Genomic DNA, 6,000 nt, shown 5'->3' with positions numbered 1-6,000 from the left:
TAGTGATTTATCACTTTCTTATAGTTTTATTGATATTCAAATGATCCTTCTCCTCTTCGGTGACAATCGTCTGTCAGCATGATATTAGAATCTATACACCCCCTAATTTCACTTCAGAAAACAGTAATCCATATGATTTTATTTGTTCAATCTCGTAGCAATGGCAAGGACGAGTTTTCACTAAAGCGAGAAAAGCCGATAAAAGTATGGATTTAACTATAATGCACTGTTGCAGTTTGGGGTAATGAATCTTTCATAAACTGAACCAATAATGCGATGAATGGACTCTTTGTTTCATTGTGGGTCAAATTTCATTACCTGACAGTGAATCTATCGATATTACAAAATTACATACTCCTACAGATACGACGTTGCCACGTTGCCACGTTACCACTTATTTTCATAGGACTATTCTTTGCGTATAGCTAATAAGCTCCGATGATGGTTAGCAAGTCTTGGTTGATAGATGTAACAAAATAATATAATCTACATAGGCCGATCCAAAGGTGGGCGAAGTGACTGGGACCCCAAACTGTTGGCCCTAAAAATAAAGAAAAATGATCTGCGCATATTTTACACTCTGCGCGCTGACGTCACAATAGATGAACAGGTCATTAATCAGCTGTAGGTATGAGTTGATTTTTTTCCCCTTTTCTGCACTAACTGCAGATCCGGTGTGTTATTTTATGGAGCTAATAAACTGGAATTATTCACACACACAAAAAGAAACAGGAACCCTTTTTTTTATTCCTCTACAATTTCAAAATACTTTACTCTGTAGTGCTGCAATGTATGACGAATATATGACCCCGAGTTTGAATAAAATGGTAGAGGATTTGGAATTTTGGGGAGTGTTTGTTATCTTTCGCGCAATTTCTAAGAACTGAGAGTGCTGTTAGACTTGAGAGGAACAAACAATTAATAGCAATATAAATAGATTATCCATCTTAAGGATACAATTATTGATTATATTGAGAAATATGATGAAATCTTCTTGGATTTTGACTGAGAAATAGAGCTTTAAACTCATTGTTGTGATCTCGTGAGGTCTAAAATTGCAAAATTCTTTTGAATACGCAATTCTTAAAAACATCAATTTGGGTGAACTTTGAAGCTCTATAGCAGAAAACCAAGTACGTGGATGCATGTTATTTTTGCATATTTGGAATATTCAGGTGCTAATGTACATATGTGCAAAGTATGATGAAAATGGCATGGATTTTCAATGTTTGGGAGCAAGACTACGGAACTATTCCCATTTTAGACGGTATTACCAGACTTTTGCTTGTTTTCGGCGCATTTCAAGCCAACTCACAATACTTTGGACACTGATAATTTGAAAACGAGCACATGGACCCCATATTTTTAATTTCCCTACACATTCACAATGCATTTCTCTACAATTATGCCGAATTTGATGAAAATGACATGGATTTTGAATAAAGTGCAGCTTAAACTATACTTTTTTTAATTTTCGAGTAGATTCACGTCTTTTGAAGATTTGTTTTTTGGAAGTTTATGCACCATTTTTGTCAAATGAGGGCGCTGCTGACTCCAAATAGATACAATTTTGTTAATGAAAAGATATTCTCTTACTTTGGTATCCACTTAGTTACATATCCTGAAAGTTTGAGGAAGTTTAATGCGATATCGACAGAGTAAAGATGGTTTGAACTCTTTTGGTGAATCCGTGAGGTCTAAGAGAGGCATAATTCTCTTGATTGCTCAACATTTCATATCACTCAAATGCGGCGACTTCGAAGTCCCGTAGAAAAAAAATAAGCACATGAACCTATATTATTTTTTTGCATTTTCATAATGCATAGATACCAATGTAACTCTCTGCAAAATTTGGTGAAAATGACATGGACTTCATTTTAACTGTGGTCCTTAAAACATCCCATTTTCGAGTCAATTTACAAATAGGTATAAATTTCTGCTCACACGCGAGATGCAGTCTAATCATTTTATAGAAGTGAGATTCGTATCACGTTTATGATTACAAAAGGTAACGAAAAAGGTCAGTTTCAGATTTGAAACAAAATTTTGAAATGAGATAGCGCCTCATGCGGCAGTTTATAATCACTCGCGTCGCGTTCTGGTTCGTAATCACTCGCGTTTTGAATTTTTGGCGATTTTTTTTTATTTCGGTGCGATTTTTTTTTAACGGTGTCTTCAATGGGACAGACATGCAGGGAAATTTGAGTTTCGTTTTAAGTCGGCAATTAAAGAATAGAAAACAAGCTTGATCCGCCCCAGACAGCTGGCAGCAGTCTGTTTCGAGGAGGTTTTTTTTCAAACATTTTTAATTTTTTTTTTTAATTTCTCTGTATTTGGTGAGCGGAGCCAACGGAGTTCAGCGGAACAACCAACATAATAATTAATAGACACAAAGACCGAAGCTTTTGGTCAAGATCCGCCCCTGTGGCTGTGCGCGCTCTCACGGTAAAAATTCGCGCGACGATCAAAGCCAAGGTACCGTACCGTCCCGGTGCCTTCATGAAAACAGAAGTTGTCGGCTACGTAATTTATCCAGGCCCCTTAAACAACTCCAAGCACGAGGTAACTCAGATTGAGTCAGAAATAATGGATTGGAAAACAGAAGACATGGCTTCAGGGAGTCACAGGTAATAAAGAATTCCTAATATTACCGGTATTTGTTATTTACTTCTTTATAACCAGAGTGCACTTTTCTCCCCCTCCTACTTCTCTTTTTTCTCAGTCTTCTTTTTATTCCCACTATTATGTCATCTTATTCTTCTCCCTGTTCTTCTACTTCTCAATTTCTTCCCTTTCTCCTTATTGTTCATCTCCCTTCTCACTTCTTCCTTTTCTCTTCTCAGTCTTCCCCTTATTTTATCTTCTCTTTCTCTTCTTCTACATCCTCCCCTCAATTTTCTCTTTTTAGTTTCATTTTTACCCCCTTATGTCCTCCATCTTCTTTTTTCTTCTTCTACTTCTCCTCCTCCTTCCTTCTTGCTTCTTCTTCAGCACTTTTTTCCTCCCTGATTTTTACGTTCGTGTAGAATAATTCACAAAGAAAGGGAGAAGCAAATAAATAGTGATATTATGAAATTGTAGCACCTCACTATGCTTTATAAAGAATACCACAGACTTTAGGAAAATCCTCCAAAGGCAAAGCTAAATCGAGAGTAGCCTTTCCTCCTTTTTCTTCTTTATTCCTTTTCTCCTCTCTTTCTCCTTTTTTCCTTGCTTCTTTCTTTCTGTCTGTCTTTTTTTTTCTTTCTCTTTTCTCCCTCTTTCCCTTCCTTTATCCCCCCTCTCTCTTTTCTTAGGGGGAGCCCCCCCGCTTCCGCCGCCTATGGCTCTAAGATTTAAGATGTGGAATGTGATTATGTTAAAACAGTAGTCAAAATTTGCTTGTTATCTTAAAACAGTGGTCGAGAATGTTTTATTTAAGGCACTTACCAGCTTAAAATAAAACGAAACTCGAATTTCAATTTCATTTTATTTTTCCAGTACGTTTGTCCCATTGAAGACACCGTTAGAAAAAAAATCGCACCGAAAAAAAAAAAATCGCCAAAAATCAAAAACGCGTGTGATTACCAACCCGACCCGAGTGATTACGAACGCGAGTGAATATAATAAGCCCCTCATGCTCGTATTATTGATTAATGAGTTATGTATCATCAACATGAGTTCCTTCATACAATCATTGCTATATTCTTTCAATAAATATAAAATAGTTCACATCACGCTTCTCGCTCGCATTATTGTTCATTATTTCCTACATAATAAAAAATACTTAAAACATTCACTTTTTGGCTAATTATTATAGTCCAGGATAGAAGAGGCATAACCTTGTTTTTTCATATATACAATATTTTTTGATGGTTGCTGATTACAAATTCTGATGATGCCACTCGTGTAACATTGAGCATTTTCCGAAAATTGGCAAAATCCAATAAGGCCGCCAAAATATGCATATTACCCATGAAAATCATAAAATTGCCTATAAAATATATGTAATTGTATTGCAGGAGTGAAATACTCTCTGAAAAAAAACATTTTTTGACAAAATGTTTTTTCATATATACAATATTTTTTTATGGTTGCTGATTACAAATCCTGATGATGCCACTCGTGTAACATTGAGCATTTTCCGAAAATTGGCAAAAGCCAATATGGCCGCCAAAATATACATATTACCCATGAAAATCATAAAATTGCCTATAAAATATATGTAATTGTATTGCAGGAGTGAAATACTCTCTGAAAAAAAAACATTTTTTGACAAAATATTTATTTCTTGATATTCAAAATGGCCGCCACAAACCTCTGTATACCCTATTATGTACATGTACAATATGAATAGGGAAAATTAGTTTTTCACAAAAAGGATCGCTAAACTGCAAGTAATTGTAATATATAGACGAAGTAATATATGAAAATCATCAGTGCTAACTTGATATATCATTTATTATGTCATTTATGGGAAAATTGTTGTATTTAATATTCAAAATGGCCGCCAAAGGCCCTAACAGTATTATGTACAATGAGAAAGAGAACCAAAGAAATCATAAGAGTGAGCACTGAAATGCATTTATTTGTGATGAATAAATGGGATACTGTCTAAAAAACAGAATTTTTAACAAAATATATCATTCAGGTTAAAATTTTATGTTTAATACTGTATTTTGACTTTCAAAATGGCCGCCATAGACATTGAGTGAATTATGTACAATGCGAACTAGGAAATAAATTTTCACACGAGTGAGCACCATAAATGCACGTATATTTGTGATCTATGGGTAAAATATTGTCTGAAAGCATAATTTCTAACAGGATATATCAGTTCTTATGCCAGGTATGTGATTAATACTGTATTTTGAAAGTCAAAATGGCCGTTACAGGCCAAACATTCAAATTGTAAATAATACAATAAAGGTCCATGTCGGCCATTTTCCATTTCATAATGCAGAATTTATCACCTTAAATGTACCAGATATGATATACCTCGTTAGGATACATGGTTTTAGACAACATTTCACTCTTGCATCAAAGTTATATGCAATGCCTATAGTCAAGCAAAGCCAAATTCTGTCAAAATTATATGTCCCAAATTACAATGTACATAACACTTTTAGGACCTATGGCAGCCATTTTGAATTTCAAAGTTCAGCATTTATTACCTCCATGACCAATATGTGATGTATTTATTTAGAAATCACGTTTAAGACAATATGTTTACTCCAGTGTTGTAGTGCCTTGATGCTCGGCCTTGGCCTTAAGGCCTACTTTGTCAAAGCCATGGCCTTGAACATTCAAGTCTTGGCCTTGAGCGGGCCTTGGCCTGGAGGATTTTGAGCCTTGAAATTTCAAGGCATTTTCAAGGCTTTTTCAAGGCATTTTATATTTTGTACTTTCATTTGTTTTTATATGAGTAGTTAAAAATGTTTAAATTGTTCTGTATATCTAATGGAACTAATGGTCAATACTACCAGTCAGCAGTAGCAGTAGCAGCAGCAGTAGTAAGTGTACTTAGCAGTGCAATCAATTTTAATTATCAAGAATTATCATCACATAATTAAGTAACAAAGACAACAAAATGATGAAAAATAACATTGGTAATATGTTGTTTAAAAATGATGATAATGGCAAAATTAATAATAATGATAATGATGAAGATTATAGTGATTTTATGACAGGAATAATTCTGACAGATCTGACTGCAATTTTGACAACAATTTTCATACTTTAAGAATAGCTTCATGTAACTCTAAAGAATGATAACAAGGTTGATTTCTATTCCATTAGGATTTTCCTTGTATTATCTTTGACCAACAAGAATGTTTTGAGTCTTAATGATATTCTGAAAAGATTTGGTAAACTTGAACACAACAGGCAAGACAGAGGCATTGGAAGAGAGATAGAGAGAAGGGGGAGGCTGGTTTGGCAGAATATACTGCTAAATCAGTTAATATGTTGATAGGCAGTACATTTAATTTTTTTTGGGGGGTATAGTGTCTCAGATTGACA

This window comes from Lytechinus pictus, chromosome 1, assembly GCF_037042905.1.
Source record: "Lytechinus pictus isolate F3 Inbred chromosome 1, Lp3.0, whole genome shotgun sequence".
In the NCBI taxonomy this organism is placed as follows: domain Eukaryota; kingdom Metazoa; phylum Echinodermata; class Echinoidea; order Temnopleuroida; family Toxopneustidae; genus Lytechinus; species Lytechinus pictus.
The sequence above is the reverse complement of the archived record's forward strand: the minus strand, read 5'-3'. Positions refer to the sequence as shown.